The 16,483-nt window shown below is 38.6% G+C and overlaps 1 long non-coding RNA gene across 1 annotated transcript in view; it reads right to left on the bottom strand.

Annotated features, from left to right (window-relative positions):
• LOC149090557 (uncharacterized) overlaps nucleotides 1-16,095 on the bottom strand; it is an 81,503-nt gene extending 65,408 nt beyond the window's left edge. Inside the window, exon 1 of the long non-coding RNA XR_016197574.1 lies at nucleotides 16,044-16,095. This is a non-coding gene — a long non-coding RNA (uncharacterized LOC149090557). The remainder of the gene's footprint in view (nucleotides 1-16,043) is intronic.
• Nucleotides 16,096-16,483: the final 388 nt, after the last annotated feature.

Below are 16,483 nucleotides of genomic sequence, written 5' to 3'. Positions count from 1 at the left end.
TTTTCTTTCGTGGATGGTCTTGAATTTATGTTCGCGTTCTAATTTTAATTGCCAATTTGTGGGCATAATTTGTCCATAAACCTTAATTAACGGCGAAAGCTAACAGCTAGCCAGCCAGCCAGCCAGCCAGCCGAAAGATGTCAAAATAAAACAAACACCTCCAATGGCAACAACAACAACAGCAAGAGCAGCAAATGGGCTGTCAGAGACAGGTCAAGACCCCATCAGCCATCCTATTTGCATTCAAATTAAATCGACAGGGGGGAGGGGGAGGGGGTAAGCTCTAGGAAAAACGACTCACATTGAAAGGCGAAAAGTCCATAAAATACAAAAATAATTGTGAGCTATTAAAAATTGTTAATGTAAATAAAACATATTGAATAATGAAATTAAAATATAATAAAAAGCGAAAGCAAACAAGAGAAAGAGCAGTAGGGCAGAAAAATAAATAAAATGCCAGCTAAATAAATATGCGAAGAGTGTTTGCATTTGAGGCAGCTGAACGAACTATTGCCGCATTATATAATCAAAATTCAATAATCCTGGATTATGGCATACCGAATCGACTAAGCTCGACGAATGTGAAATACACTGCCCTGACATATTATTATAAAATGTGGCAGAGTCTTGAGAGTAGATAGAAATATATTACAAATATCATTGTAATTATTTAGACTGTTTAAAATAATCCTACTAATCCTATATCTAATGTATTTATACTATATAAGATATGCTTGAGCTGAAGCTAGAATATGAAATCCAGTGCTATAAGGCACTAAGTGTTATATCAAGTATCCATACAGTCTCCTAGACACATATCCTAACTTTTAAGGATCTAACATTATTTCAGTCGGCTGTACTTAAATACGTTTCAAATGAAGCCAAAATATCTGAAAATAAGTAAAAGTTATTTTAATATATAGATCATACAGTTAATAGATCTAATCGATCTGATTGCTGTGCCGATTAATCAATTCTAGCGCTAAAGCTATAGAGCCACATCTGTGAATATATATATGTATATCTATTTTATATAACCTATAGTTTCTATGAGTTTCGAACTAAACTTTAGCTAAAAGACTATACGTGTAGTTAATATAGAAACATAATATCAGAAACAATCATATATATATACATATATATCCATATAATATATCCCTCTGCCTTAGTTGCCTGATTCTGGTCATATAAAGCCGAGCCTCAAGAGGCCCTGACTGCATCATACGCCCAATCGAAGCCAATATACTCCTATCACAAGACGAACGAGCCTTGAGAAAATTAAGAAAACATGAAATCAAATCGAAATTTATATAAAACGAGAATCGCATTATCCGCAGCCAAACAACTGGCGCATTGTTCTGGCTATTTTGTTCGGTTGGTTCTGTTGGCCTTTTTCATTGTTTGCCTTTTCGTTTTTGTTTTATTTTATTTATTTTTTATTTTATTTGTGTGGTGATTTCTATTTAAATGCGGCTCGATTTTTATGGCATTCGAGCTGTTTTACAACGCGCCTCATCAAAATTAAAGAAAACACACCAAGGAAAGGGGTGGGAAAATGCTGCTCGTTAAAAATGTTGAGCACTTTAAGCGGAGACCAGATGGAGCCGAGCCCCAGCTCCAGCACCAAGAACCCCATCGAACCAATTCCATTTCTATGCTGCTCGATTCATTTATCTGCTCGTATGGCAATGGCCGATGGCCAATGGCGAATGGCTCCATTGTTTGAGGCCCGGACTGAGACTGGACTGACTGAGTCGGCCGTAAGCCGCTTGGGAAAATCTATGCGCATCTAAATTCTGGCCATCGATTTGGCCAACGACTTGCATAAGTTTAGCATAAAATTTGCGTTTCTGAGCGCCCATAAAAGTGCTAGAACTTTTTGTTTTCTCTTCATTTTTGTTGGCTGCTTAGTAAACACCTTATAAGCTTAATGTAATGTCCGTTCGATGGTTGTGTTTAAATCAATTAGCCGCTGCCTTTGTCCATCGCTCAATCAGATCGGAGAGCTTTATTAAGATTTCATAGTTTCCATGAATCACTATCGACGATTTTATGGCCAATCTGGCTGGCATTTGCATATTGGCCTGGCCAAAAACTTAAGCAGTCTCGTTTCGGGTCCCCGAACTCTTGTTTTGGCCGCGCAGCGGTAAATGTGACAAATCGTTTGTCTCCATACACAACACTAATAGTTCATATGTATATAGAGAGTGCTATGGTCCAAATCCAGAACAATATAGCCTGATTTTATTGGTGCAAGGCAAATTTGGCAAATATCAATTGAATTTTTGAAGAGCGCGAGCATCCGGAATTGTCGAAAAACCCATCAAGACATGATTGACCAAATTAAGCTTTTATCATATATGATAAACATGAAAGTTTTGCCAATTTTAGTTCTAGTTCGGCTCAATGAATAAGCTCCATTGTTCTTTTTTGCGTAGTTCAGTGAGTTGATCAGTTCCCGAACAATAGATGCATTGTATTATATACATACATATATGGTCGAGCTGCTCAGTTATTAATGAATTCGCTCGTGAACTACTTAGAAAAACGTATAGTTTCGGAACCAAGTATAGAGAGTAGCTTGGCTCAGAATAAGCTAACTATATTATGGACCACTCTCTTAATAAGTTTACCAGCTCATTTTAATAAAACACTAAAACAGTCACTAGTTTATTTGTTGAACAACTGATTGATTTTAATAAACCACTAGTTCATTGTAATGAACAACTAGTTCATTGTTATGAACCACTAGTTCATTTTAATGGACCACTAGTTCATTGTAATGGACCACTAGTTCATTGTAATGAACCACTAGTTCATTGTAATGAACCAATAGTTCATTGTAATGAACCACTAGTTCATTGTAATGAACCACTAGTTCATTGTAATGAACCACTAGTTCATTGTAATGAACCACTAGTTCATTGTAATGAACCACTAGTTCATTGTAATGAACCACTAGTTCATTGTTATGAACCACTAGTTCATTTTAATGGACCACTAGTTCATTGTAATGAACCACTAGCTTAATTTAATAAGCCACTAGTTCATTTTACTTATTTTGACATTTAGTTTGACATTGACTTTGGAGAGATTTCTACTTGCTCCCTTTTTTTTAGACTTGGAGAATAAGACGCTTCCTAGATAAATAATTATCGTATTTCTATCTATCTTATCTGCCAATAGTTAAAGAGCCTTCTCGAGTTGTTCATATAAACCTACTGAAATCATGTAATAGAGCTACGATATATATATACATATAGATCCTAGCTGATTGAATCGATTCTCTAATGGATATCTCATTTCCATGGCTTTTCATCTCTACATTTTAGAGTTTTTCCCTTGCAGAAATTTCCTCACCGCCTCGACTCGATGGCATGTTTGTGGTACAGTTAATGAGACCGTTGAAGGCATGGAAATATTGCATCGGAGTTTTCCTTTTATTTAGCTGATTGTGGCTTGGCTTGGTAATCATTTCGCTGTCTGCGAGGTTGCGAGCGATATAAAAATGTAACAACAATCAATTGCGATTGCGTATTCTAATTGCCGTTCAATTTTTCAAAGACAATTTTTCAATTGTTAATGCCTCTATGATTGATACTCTAATTGCTGGTGGCAAGCCGCACAGCAACGGGCGGGTCTGTGCGGGGGGGAGTGGGGGCACTGGAGCAACTGGAGCAAGTGCCTGCAGAGAATCAAATTGCTAGCGACAGGCAGCAACTGGGCAGCGGAACACGTTTCCAGATGCATTTCGCTAGCGTCATTAAAATGAGCCTGATTTATGGCTGACCAGGCCCAAGCAACGCGGCTCGACTCGGCTCGACTTGACTTCGCCTGACTCTGACTGGCCGGGCAGCAAGAATTGGCCGTGTTTCCACACTTTGGCTACCACTTGCCAAGAGAACGCACATTTTCTCATCGTGTGGCAGGCGAGTAAACTATAACTATGACCGCGAAGACAGGCTTAAGAGGAGCCAACTGCTGAAGCAACTGCAGCCTCAGCCTGAGTCTAGCTGCTGCCAGCGCAAATCAAAGCGCAATATGTTGACTGCATTTGACTTCCCGGTAATTAGACGTGAATGCCAAGACGGTCAGCCAAGGCACAGTGGTGCATGACTGCTGGAAATGTGAATGAAAATAATTGCAATTGCAATCCATTTCTTTAATATGATAAAGAATTGATAAGAAATTGAAACATATTGTAAAATATTCAGAGGGAAAATTTAGTGTACCCTTATGATGGATTGAATATTCTAAATCAGAGTTTTCATTGAAGGCTCTCTATATGTGAATGTGTGCACTAAAAGACGATTTAGTGTGATATAGAAAACATATGGATATCTATATTGAAATCCAATTGAGTAAATGAGATAATTTCCTTTATATGATCAAGAATTGATAATAAATTGGAACTCATTCCATATAAAATACTCATAGGATTAATATTGTATACTTGTTCAAGGAGTTTAGATTCTAAATCAGTTCAAGTTTTCATTAAAGACTCTCTATATGTGAATATGTGCACCAAAAGACGATTTAGTATGATATAGAAAACAGATCTATATTGAAACCCAATTGATTATATGAGATAATCTCCTTTATATGATCACAAATTGATAATAAATTGGAACTCATTCCATATAAAATACTCAGAGGAACAATATTATATACTTGTTCATGGAGCTTATTTCCAAATCAGTTCAAGTTTTTATTAAACACTCTTTAAAATTCTGTAATATTTAGAGAGCAGATGGATGTCCATATACATGCACTAAGTGCTTTCGATCAAGAATATATATGTATATATAATATATATATAATTTTACATTTTTATATGCACTTTAAAGAATTTACAGTCGAGTGCCGATAACTTGGAATGGCAAAGGACTCCCAGAAATTCAAATTATCGAGAATTATCGAGAGTTTCTTTCGATTTAGCGTAGTACCAATTATCGAGACTCGACTGTACCACGTATTGACCGCTCATTCATCATGCATTTGGCCCACTGCGCCACCGAGAACGCCTTGATTAAGTGTTTCGAGTGTTTGACTGTGGCCAGGCCTTTTGATATGAAGTGCACCTGTTTCTAAGCCAAAGCGGCAGCCGCTGCCAAACAAAGTCATAAAACGCCACGACGCGATGGCCACGCGCACCGAGGGCCCCAACAGCCAACAGCCAACAGCAACTCCATCGCCATCGTCATCTCGTTCTCTATTGCCTGGGCCATTGCCATTGCCAACTCTGGTCTGGATGGGGGCAGCTTGTTACGACTGGTTGCAAGCTGCATTCGCTGCATCGGCTGCTGCGCCGCGGGCTGCTGCTGCCGCCCTGGACCACCGACGAGCGCTTGTTATTATTGATGCTCGGCTGTTGGAGCGCGGCTGCAGCTGAAATTGCTGGCCTCATAATCAGGCGCTGGCTGCGTCCGAGCTGTCTGGCCGGGTTTGTGTCTCGGCTTCAATCAGAGCACCAACACTTGGCCCTTGCCAGATGGCGATGACGACTGCCAAATATGGGCGCAAATGTAGCGCCAGTTGAGAATGCTGTGCGCCGACAGCTGTGCCTGCTGGCTCGTAGGAGTAGCCAGGCGACAGGTGCAATCAACTGGGCGATCCAGCTTGCAGCTGGCCCAGCTCTGGCTGCAGGCTCCGATTTCCGCATGCCGCGAAACGCGCTCAAATCTGCACAGCACTCGCCCAGTCGCAGGCACTTCAAATTACATATTTGTGCCATCTGAGAGGCCAACTGCTCTATGAATGCAAATCTCAGCATCTGCCAGTTGCAACTGCACTAACTGCATCCATCGCCACACTCGAGTCTCTTAATTTGTCTGCTTAGCCACAAGGAGCTCGCGAATTGGATGCGAAATGAATTATGAACCAGGTGAAAAAGAATATTTTACATTGCTCGAATATGCTGCATAGTCTCTATCTCAGTCTCTCCCTTTCTCTACTTCTCTTTCTGTATTTGATTTCTCTCTGTCTTTCTGGTTTAGTAGTTAATGCATATATATATTATATCTTCTTCTCTTCCCTCAATTTTAGTCTATCTCTCTTAGTTGTATATCTCTATCTTAATCTCTATCTCACTCACACGATCTTAGTATCCCTTTAAGTTTCTATCTATGTCTTTATTCATTCACTATCTTTCAGTATATTTCTATCTCAATATCTATATCTTTCTCTAGTTTATCATAATCCTCTATCTATATATTTAGCTCCCTTTATATGTCTTCCCATCTCACTCTTGTTCTCTCTCTTTCTGTCGCTCTGGCAAGTGGCAAGGGAGAGAGAGTGAAAGTGAATTAGAATGAGAAATACACAGATAAGAAAAAGAGCTCTTTCTCCCGCTCTCTCCTTCTCTCTATTCCTCTCTCTTTGTCCCTATCTCCTTTTCTGTCTTATCATTCAATTATAAGTCTCTATCTGTCTCATTCTCATATTTGCTCTTTCTATATCATCGTCCCTCGCTCACTTGCTCTCATTATTGCCCTCTCACTGTCTTTCCCTGTGCTTCCCTCTCTATTTCTATTCCTCCTCTCATATATTCCAACTCTCTTTCCATATCATGCGCTGCCTCCTACACGAATCCTTCTATTATAACGTGATCTCGCCATGATCTATCTAACTATGCTCTCTCTTTGCTGATAGATATCTCTTCCAGTTAAAAGTGCCAAGTCCATTATATATTCCGCATCGTATGTTATTTTTAAGCATTTGAATTCCCCATTCCATTGACGAACGATCAATCTCTGTCGCTATCTCTCTCGCCATCTCTCGCCATCTATGGCCATCTCTCTCTCCCTTCTCATCACGCAGCAGGGCCAAGCTGATGGCTCTTTTATCGGACATGCAGATGCATGGCTATATTACATATTCATTAAGTTGAACTATGTTACTTATTCCCCATTAGCCATTAGCTGCTTGCGAACTCTTCTTCTTTTGTCTCTTTACTGTCTGGCTGTCTTGCTGTCTGTCTGTCTCGTCCCATCGATCGCTTGTCACCTCTGTCAGTTGGCAGCTCAGACAGAGCCGAGCTCTCAACTAGTAGCTACCAGCTACCAGCTCTCAGTTCTCCATTCTCAGCACTCGACTCTCAGTCTCAATTCCTGGTTATCGCCGTCACTGATCACGCGTCATGTTGGCAGTTTTAATTATGTTGCTGCTGCAGCATGGGCCCTGCTCTGCTTAGCCAGCGCCTCGGCCAGGTCCTGTCTCCTGTGGAATGTTGACGAACTGCTGTCGCAATTAATACGCCTTGCTGCTGTCGTCACTGTTGCAGCAACTGTTGCAGCAACTGTTGCTGCTGTAACTGACAATGTATGCTGCTGCTGCTGCTGCTCCTGCTGCTGCTTCCCTTGCCGACAGCTTACCACACCCCAGTGCAAGCTATTTATAGAATGCTTTGTCAGTTTTGTCCCCACGCTCTAGCCCCATTTGACTATGTCTCTCTCGCTCCCTCTCTCTCTATCTCCCTTGCTTACTTTTGTCTTCGTCTGCATTTTTTTCTTGTTCAGCGCTTGCATTTTTTTTTCTTAACATGCTTCCCCCAAAGACAACATTATAATGAAATTATTTGTACTTTTGCTGCGTCGCTGTTGACGTCGACGTCGCTGTCGCTGTCAGCGTCAGCGTCGTTATGCGCTCAATACGCGCGCTGCGTTTGTTCGATTTTCGTTTGGCGTTTAAGTGCAATTTGTTGTTGCTTGTGGCCCCAACGGTAGAGCGGCCCTCTGCCTCTGCCCCAGCCACAAGCTCATCTGGGCAGCCAGCCGCCTCCTGCTACTGCTCCTCCTCCTCCTGCTAGGTAAGAGCTCAATGTAATTATTTCAAACTGTCTCTGACTGCATCGCTGCTTCCGCTGGCTGCCTATTTAGCTTGGCTTTTTGCCTCTGCTTCTCCTCGATTTTCTTTTGCATCGAGTTGTGCATTGGTTTTTCCTACTGGGTTTCCTTTGGCGCAAAGTTTTTCTTACGCTTGTTACATTTCTTGTCACTCTTTTTTTCCCGCCTCTCCTCCTCCCTTTCATCTCTTTTTTTTTTCTTTTCTTTGCGGCAGTTGCAACACACTTGCCAATTGAGCAATGAGGGCCAGGCGACGCGTACGCTTTGCATTTCCACTTTTTTCTCTTCGCTTTTCCGCCAGCGGCTGCTGCTCCAGCTTCAGCTTTGGCTCTGGCTTTGGCTTTGGCTTCGATTTCAATTTCAATTCCAATGCAAAATCAATAAATTCGTTGCAAGGGCCAAGTTAATTTTCGTAATTGGCATCTTAACAAGGTTATCTGCATTTGTTGCGATTTGCATCTCGATTTGTCTCCCTCTCACCTACTAATCGCCTAACTTCCTCTAGCTCTCTCTCTTTCCCTCTCTCCCTCTCTCTCTCTCACTCTCTCTGTGTGTGCTGCTTGCTTTATCAATTATGCAGTCAGCGTGCGCTACATTTGAGCTCAGCCCAGTCGCTCTCCTGCGGCCGAACTGCCAACTGTCCCCATACAGCTCGGCTCCATTAGCATCTAAATGTGAATCCAAAACTTTTGGCTGTCAAATGCTTTTGGCTCAACTAAATTTCATATTCGATTTCCCTCTCTCTCTCTCTCTCTCTCGTTCCGTCTCTCGCTATTCCTGTTATGTTCTGCTGCATTTTAATGAAGTCTCTACGATATTTGAGGTTTCTCTTTCATTCTTCTTCTGCTTCCTTTTTTTTTATTATTTTTATCAAAAAATAAAATTTAACTTTTACTGCATAAACTGAGCAACTCCTAGCCCCATCCACATTCATTGTCTGTGTGTGTGTGTGTTTGTGTGTGGGCGCCTCGACTTTACCTGAAATGTTGCTCTGCCTGGCCTGGGGTATATCGGAGCAGCTTGAGACGCGCTTGGTCTTTGCTCTGGGATCTAGCTATATATATATAGAGATATCGGTAGACAGATGATTAAGGATAAAAAAATTATCAACGATGAAATCTAGCTTTATTTTATGGTACATATAGCTATATATGGCTATATGTATGATATATCTATGTATATTTCTGATAGCAAATGATTGGGTATAGAGAAGAAGATATATATTATGAAATCTAGCTTTATTTTTGGCTATATGTATGTATGGAATATAGTTATAATATAAGGATTTATCTGTTGGCAAAAGATTTGAGACATAGAAGATATCAAGTATGAAAGCTAGCTTTATTTTTGATTATTACTATAAAATATAGCTATATATGGCTATACATATATGTGGGCTGATGATTGGGTATAACAAAATCTAGCTATCTTTTCTATATTTTGTGAAATCTAGCTGCATTTATGGCTATATATATAGCTACATTTGTGGAAAATAGCTATATATGGCCATATCCAATGACAGTTGAGAAATCTAGCTGTATTTTCTATATTTTGTGAAATCTAGCTATATTTTCGGCTATATATGTAGCTAGCTGCATATGTGGAAAATAGCTATATATGGCAATATCAGTTGACATATGGGAAATCTAGCTATATTTTCGGCTATATATGTAGCTATATTTGTGGAAAATAGCTATATCTGGCCATATTAGTTGACAGTTGGGAAATCTAGCTGTATTTCCTATATTTTGTGAAATCTAGCTATATTTTCGGCTATATATGTAGCTACATATTTAGAATATAGCTATATATGGCTATTATCAGTTGACAGCTAGTTTGGAATAAAGATGCTATAAGCCTTACGATCTAGCTATATATTTTAGCTACATCTGCTAGCAGAATATGTGGAATAAATAAGTTTTCAGATATCGAATCTAGCCCTACTTTCGACTATGTAAAATATCCTTCTCAAGTGCTCCCACAGAGATAGCCCACAGTTATTGCTAAGTGATAAGCCAATAGAATACTGACAAGTCAATCAGACACTCCTCGACATCCGCAGCTCCCAAGCTAAGCTGAAAAGTCTGGCCAAACACAGCGCAACAAAGGCTAGCTATCAGCTGTTAACTGGGCCGTCAAATAAAGCCCATCACTGTTATAGACCTCCAAAGAGATCATGCTTTCGCAACAGATTGCTAGCTGGACGCGAGCCATCAGAGCTTTGTGGTTAGAGTAAACAAATGTCGTTGCTCGGCTCGATTGTTGTTTGTTCGGCTGCTGCATATGATAAATAAATAATGTATGTAAATATTTATATGGTATATGTGTGCTTAAGCCAAGTTATATACAAAGTATTTATATGTATATCTCGGTCTCTTTCTCTCTCTATATATAGCAGCCGCAGCTTAGACACCTGCACTTTATTTAAATCGTATTTTTTTGATTTGTTTTCTTTCTTTCTGTGTTTTCTTAATTTATGCATCGCAGCTACTTGGCTTTTGGTTTTGACTCGACTCGATTGCCCATTGTCATAAATCTTGCATCATTATTATATTAAAGTATATATAGGTGTGTGTGTGTGTGTGTGTGTGTGTGTGTGTGTGTGTGTGTATTTGGATATTTAACTTTTTGCTTTTTGTCATGGATCTCTTCTACTTTTGCCTGGACTCACTTTGGCACTTTGATGCATGGCTCACACACACACACACACACGCACACAGCTGTAAGTGACATGCGTGCGTGTGTGTGAGTGCGTTAAGTTGTCATAATGATTGACAACGGATACGTGCCCTGGTTTTATATTATTCGCCCCAAGAACTGTGCGCCCGCCAACTGTCTAGGCGGCCCACTGTCTTGGCCCGAAACGGATCAAGTTGGCCAAAAGTGCGGCCATGTTTTCGCTTATTTATGTTTTGAGTTATTAAAATATGCAGCGGGCATACCGTACAGGTCGACAGACCAAGCTAGGCACACGCTGACATCGATCCACAATAATGACCCTATATAGGGAGCGCGACAGAGAGTGAGAGAGAGAGAGAGTGAGAGAGAGAGAGGGCGAGAGAGCTTACAAATCAATATAGTCGACAAATCTATTTGGGGCTTGGCAAAGTTAATTCAACATCTGTTCGACTATAAATTGGATAAATTGTTGGCCCCACTGCCACATCCAGCAGAGCCAAGGCAAATGTACATACATATATTTCCACATGTACATACAAATATATATGTATATATATATAATAAAAAAATAAAATGCCAGGATAATCAATAAACGAAATTCAATTTGCTGCGCCATTTGCGCAGACAAGACCAAGAGACTACGCCCCCAACACCCCCCAATACCCCCAATACCCCCCAATACCCCCCAAACGTCCCCAGTACCCAGTGCTCAGCGGCTGCTCTGCTCCGCTTGCCGCCTGCTCATGTCCTTTGGCCAAGTTACAGATTCTGGCACGCCCACTTGAACGCCCACGTGCCATAAAATGAGGCCGATCTAATGAGCATGGGCGGGGCAAGTTGACAGAAACGGGGAGGAGGTCGTGAGCCGTGAGCAAAGCGTGACGTTCGTGTATTTTATCGATATTGCAATTTATTGTATTAGCCTCCAGATGGAGTGAGTGAGAGAGCGAGAGAGAGACAGAGAGGTAGCGAGCTAGCAGAGAGACCTCCTTGAGCTGTAGGCGAGATAACGCCCCCCAATCATATTTCTAGGCTATAAAGTGAAATATGTGTTAATTTGGAGCTGCCAGCCGCCTTCGTCACGCCCCCCTCCAACAATACCTATAGCACCATGCCCACCAGGCCCCACACGCCCGCCACTCGTCTAGCAGTTATTGTTATAATGATAATATTGACATTGATAAGCGTCACAAATTTATGCACAATTTGGCTAATTGATTGGCGCTGCCTCCGCTGCAAATGGCAGCGCCGCACGCAGAGTGTGCCAAAAATGTGCACAAGCACACACACACATACACACTCTTAAGCATTTATACCGCTATGCATTATGATGTGTGACAGACACGAACTGATTGACCAAGAGGGAAATCAAAAAAGAGTATGAGAAATCTTATATGTACATATATATATTATATTATATTATTATCATATATTTTATTATCATTTTATATATTTCAGCTAGCTTTATCTGGCTTTATAGTAGCTACTAGCTATTTTTTGCTGCTTACGAGCCATCTAGCTTGAAACTAGCTAGCTAGCTTGGTTGAGCTAGCTCACTCTTATCTATTATTTAGCTCTTTCTAGCTATAAGCCAACTTTTTAGCTTTGCACTCAGAGCTTAGCTCAGATATTATTTTCTAGCTTTTTACTAGCTATTTAGCCTTAAAGACTTTTTATAATATTTAAAGGGAATTTCCAGAAAGTACAAATATGAATTTTAGCTATTTAACAGATTTTTTTTTTTTTTTTTTTTTTTTTGCAATAAATGAATTACTAAAAGCAGTCAATGACTCAATCGATATCTCCCATCTAGTTTAGAATTAACCCTCAGAACTTTCAGGAAATCTTATGAAATTCAGTGCAAATAATATTGAAAGCAATAGGAAATTATTAGAAGCTTTAAACTTTATTTTAATGTTTCTAATTAAATAAAATTCATGTTTAATATAGGGATACTCTAATAGATTAATTGTTGATCTACATAGACATACATATGTATGTACATATTTCTGTATGCACTATAAGACTTTATCTCAAACTTCAACTCATTTCTGCATGTTTATCTTTTTTTATTTTTTATTTTTTTTATATTATTTTTTAGCCAAAAATGCATTTTATGTCTCTAATCTACAATCTATAAATATTTTTACTTTTTATTCTCAGAAATTCAAGTCAATATCAATTTCATTCTGACTTCGATTCACAAACAACTTTCATTTGTTGCACACCAGATATTCACATAAGGAAGTCCAGAGAACAGACAGCCATAAAAAGTAATTGCATTGTATTTGCTGCAATTTTGGATTTCCTTTTCGCGCCGCTAGGAAATGGCTTTAGTATTTCTTTCTCGCATTTTTTTTCCTTTCTTACTTTATCGTTTATTATAATTTTGCCAAGTGAAAGTGGCTGAAAACCAGTTGGCGGATTGCGACATACTGGCGTATTGCTAATTGTTTGGCGGCCAAAGAAGTTGTAACTGATAAATATGTTATCTGTATCTGAACAGCTGTCAAGCTGATTGATTGACTGACCGAGATATTAAAGATTCTGAAATGTTGAATCAACTCTGTCTCGACTCTATCTCACTCTCTTTCTCTCTCTCTCTCTCTACTGATATTACTATAGCACTGTCATAGATCTTTCTTCTCAACTTTTATCGCTCTGTAGATCTATTTTTCGTTGTGTATCTCTCTCTCTCTCTCTCTCTCTCTCTCTCTCTCTCTCTCTCTCTCTCTCTCTCTCTCTCTCTCGCTCTCATGCATATTATACAGGATACTGATACTAAGTGTCCTTCTATGCGATTCTCAAAAATCCAGCTTTGGGTAGCATAGGCTCGATAGTGTTGTAGTATATTTGACAGTCTAATAACTATATATCTTTCTCTCACTTGCCTTCTCTTTCACACACTCTCTCTCTCTCTCTCTCTCTCTCTCTCCATCTGTCTATCTTTCTCTATACATTTATCTATCGCACCCTCTTTCTCTATCTCTGGCTTCCATACATATATCTTTCGATCTCATTTGTTTGTTTTTCCTTTTTCTCTCTCTCTCTCTCTTTCTCTCTCTCTCTCTCTCTCTCTCTCTGTCTATCTTTCTCTATACCTTCATCTATCCTACCCTCTGTCTCTATCTCTGTCTTCCCATTTAAATACATATATTTCTCGATCTCATTTTCTCTTTGCTTTTCCTTCTTCTCTCTCTCTCTCTCTCTCTCTCTCTCTCTCTCTCTCGCCCTGTCTCTCTCTCACAAACAGTTTCTTTTCGTTTCTCAATCTCCTCAAGTTTTTTCTCTCGCTCTATTTACCTCTCGTACAGTAAAGTTTTTAGTAAATGCCAGTACTTTTTGCTAATTGTGATTTCTATGTTATTTATTTTTTGTTTGGTTTGTTGTTGTGTTTTTCTCGCTCTCTCTCTCTCTCTCTCTCATTTTTTTTTTTTTTTTTGGCAAGTTCATACACTTAAATAGTAGTAGCTTAATCACCTAGTTGTACACAATGAAATAGTGCTTGGCAGACAGCTACTCACGTAATACCTGAACAAGGATCTAACTAGGACATTAGTGTTCTTAACTTAATTAATTAGCTGGGGCCAGAAGAATTTGCAGTTTCACAACTCGCAAGTTGCAGGCAAACTTTTGTCAAAGGCGGCGAACAAAATGCCAAAGAAAAGTTGGACGAGGCAGATGGCGAGAGGTGGTGGAGTGGTGAGAGGGATGAGAGGGGTGAGAGGGGGGACAGCGGCTCCCTGAAAGCCTGAAAGGGAAAGGGTTGTAGCAACTGGCGGACAACCCAATTGCAGGCCACTTGAAGTAAACATTTGGTACAGCATAGCAGCTGCTCCCTCTCCTGCTCCTGCTCCTTCTCCTGCTGCTGCTGCTGCTCGCCTGTCCGACTCCTGCTTTCTGCATGGCAGCCGCCTAGTTGTTTACTTTTCCAATTGATTGAGCAGCGCTGGCCACGGCTGACTGGACCCGATACTCCGCTAACTGGGCTGGAGCTACAGCTCCATCAGCATCTCTCACTCGCTCTCACTCGCTCGCTCTGGCCAGCTGTGCGGCATTAAATGAAGCATAAAGTGTTGATGCGAGACGCAGCTACCGCAGTGGCTGAGCCAGAGGCAGCCGATGGGTCACTCAGTGGCAGTTGGACGTCAATGTCAAGTGCAAATGAGACGCCATCGTGGCCAGAAATCAAACAGTGCCACGCCCACGCCCACGCCAGCGACCGCACCGCGGCGAATTGTTGGAAACAAGGTCGTGGTGCTGGCAAGTGAATGCTGAGCTTACCTTGCCGCTGGGGCTCCCAGAGATTTGCGTTCGGCTTTTTGACACAAATTGAAATCGAGTAACAAAAACGCTTAATTCAATAAAGACAACGACAACAACCGCAACAACAACCACAACATCAGCAACCACAACAGCAGCAACGGCAATGGCAACGGCAATAACAGAAACGACAACAGAAAAAGTTTATAATAACAGCGGACACAAATTAATTTTGCAAGCCGTCGTTGGCGACACAAATTGCCGTGTCATGTCCAGAGTTGACTTTTTTCTCTCCTTTTTTTACACCTTTTTCTGTTTGTTTCTTTCTTGCTTTTTGTTGTGTTTTGCGTTTTTTCCTTTTCTTTGGTATTTATTATTATTACTTCACTTGCTCTCCCATCAAGAGAGAGCATAATGGGCCTGTAATAAGGTTCAGCCGCAAGACGCGTAAGCACACAATGCAAACATTAAAGAGTTGAGCTCAAGATTAACTGAAAATCGAGCGAATATATGAATATATTCATAAGCCAGCGTGTAATCAGCTTTAAGCTGAAGCGCCGATGAAACTGTTAATAATTTGGGCTTATTTTTACATTTATTTTCAATATTTATGGGCAAGGGCGAAATATCGTCGTGAGCAGCTTAGTTTAATTTATATATAAATATTATTTTAAGCTAAAGCTAAGGACGCAGATTCGTTTATTTCGCGTTTATGAATAAAGGGAAATTGTTTTTTGTTTGTTTTTTTTTTTATATTTATTTATTTTTATATATTTTTTTTATTTTTTTTTTATTATTTATTCATTTAAATTCTTAAACTTATAAGCTTGCAGAATAAACAAAAGGTAATGGAATTTCTATTTAAAATTTTTTAATATTATAAAAAGTGTTTTTGGATATAAATAAATATATGTACATGGTGAAATTAAAAAAGCTTAAATGATAATAGAAATATATAATAATATAATAATATATAATAATAAATAAAATGAAATAAATAAATGAAATCAATATTTAAATTTAAATATTAATAAAAACATATAATCAAATTAATAAAAAAAAATTAAAAAATAACTATTTATATTTAAATAATAATAAAAACATAATCAAATTAATATAAATAAAAAAAATAATATAAATGAAAATAATAATATATATATATTTTTTTGAATTAAAATGAAAAAAAAAAATATTTTTAAGAAATCATTAAAATAATAAAACTTGGTAAAATTAAAATAAAATTACTTGATAATATACTGTTTTTTTTTTTTTTTTTTTTTTTTTTTTTTTTTTTTTTTTTTTTTTTGGCAAATTTGAAATTTAATAAAATTAAAATGTAGCAGAAAAAATTTTCTTAATAATTAAAAAAAAAAAAAAAAAGAATGAATAAATATAAATGCTAATTGTTAAAAAAATTAATAGCCATTATAATATACAATAGTTAATTTCTTAGATCTATTATTTAAAAAAATACAGTATTAAATTTGTGTTAAGAAAAAGTCATTAAATACTTTCTTATTTGCATATATAATGTAAAATGTTCTCATTATAGATCTTATATTATATATCTTTAATTTTTATATATTGTTATATTAAATCTTATATATTGTTATCTTAAATCATATATTGTTATCTTAAATCCTATATAATGTTAATAAAAACCTTTTTCATACTATTCGCAAATCTCGAATAATCAG

The sequence above is a fragment of the Drosophila navojoa genome, chromosome X (genome assembly GCF_054131105.1).
Source record: "Drosophila navojoa isolate 15081-1374.11 chromosome X, UAZ_NAV_1.0, whole genome shotgun sequence".
In the NCBI taxonomy this organism is placed as follows: domain Eukaryota; kingdom Metazoa; phylum Arthropoda; class Insecta; order Diptera; family Drosophilidae; genus Drosophila; species Drosophila navojoa.
Note: the sequence above shows the minus strand (reverse complement) of the source record. Positions and strands in the feature narration are given on the sequence as shown.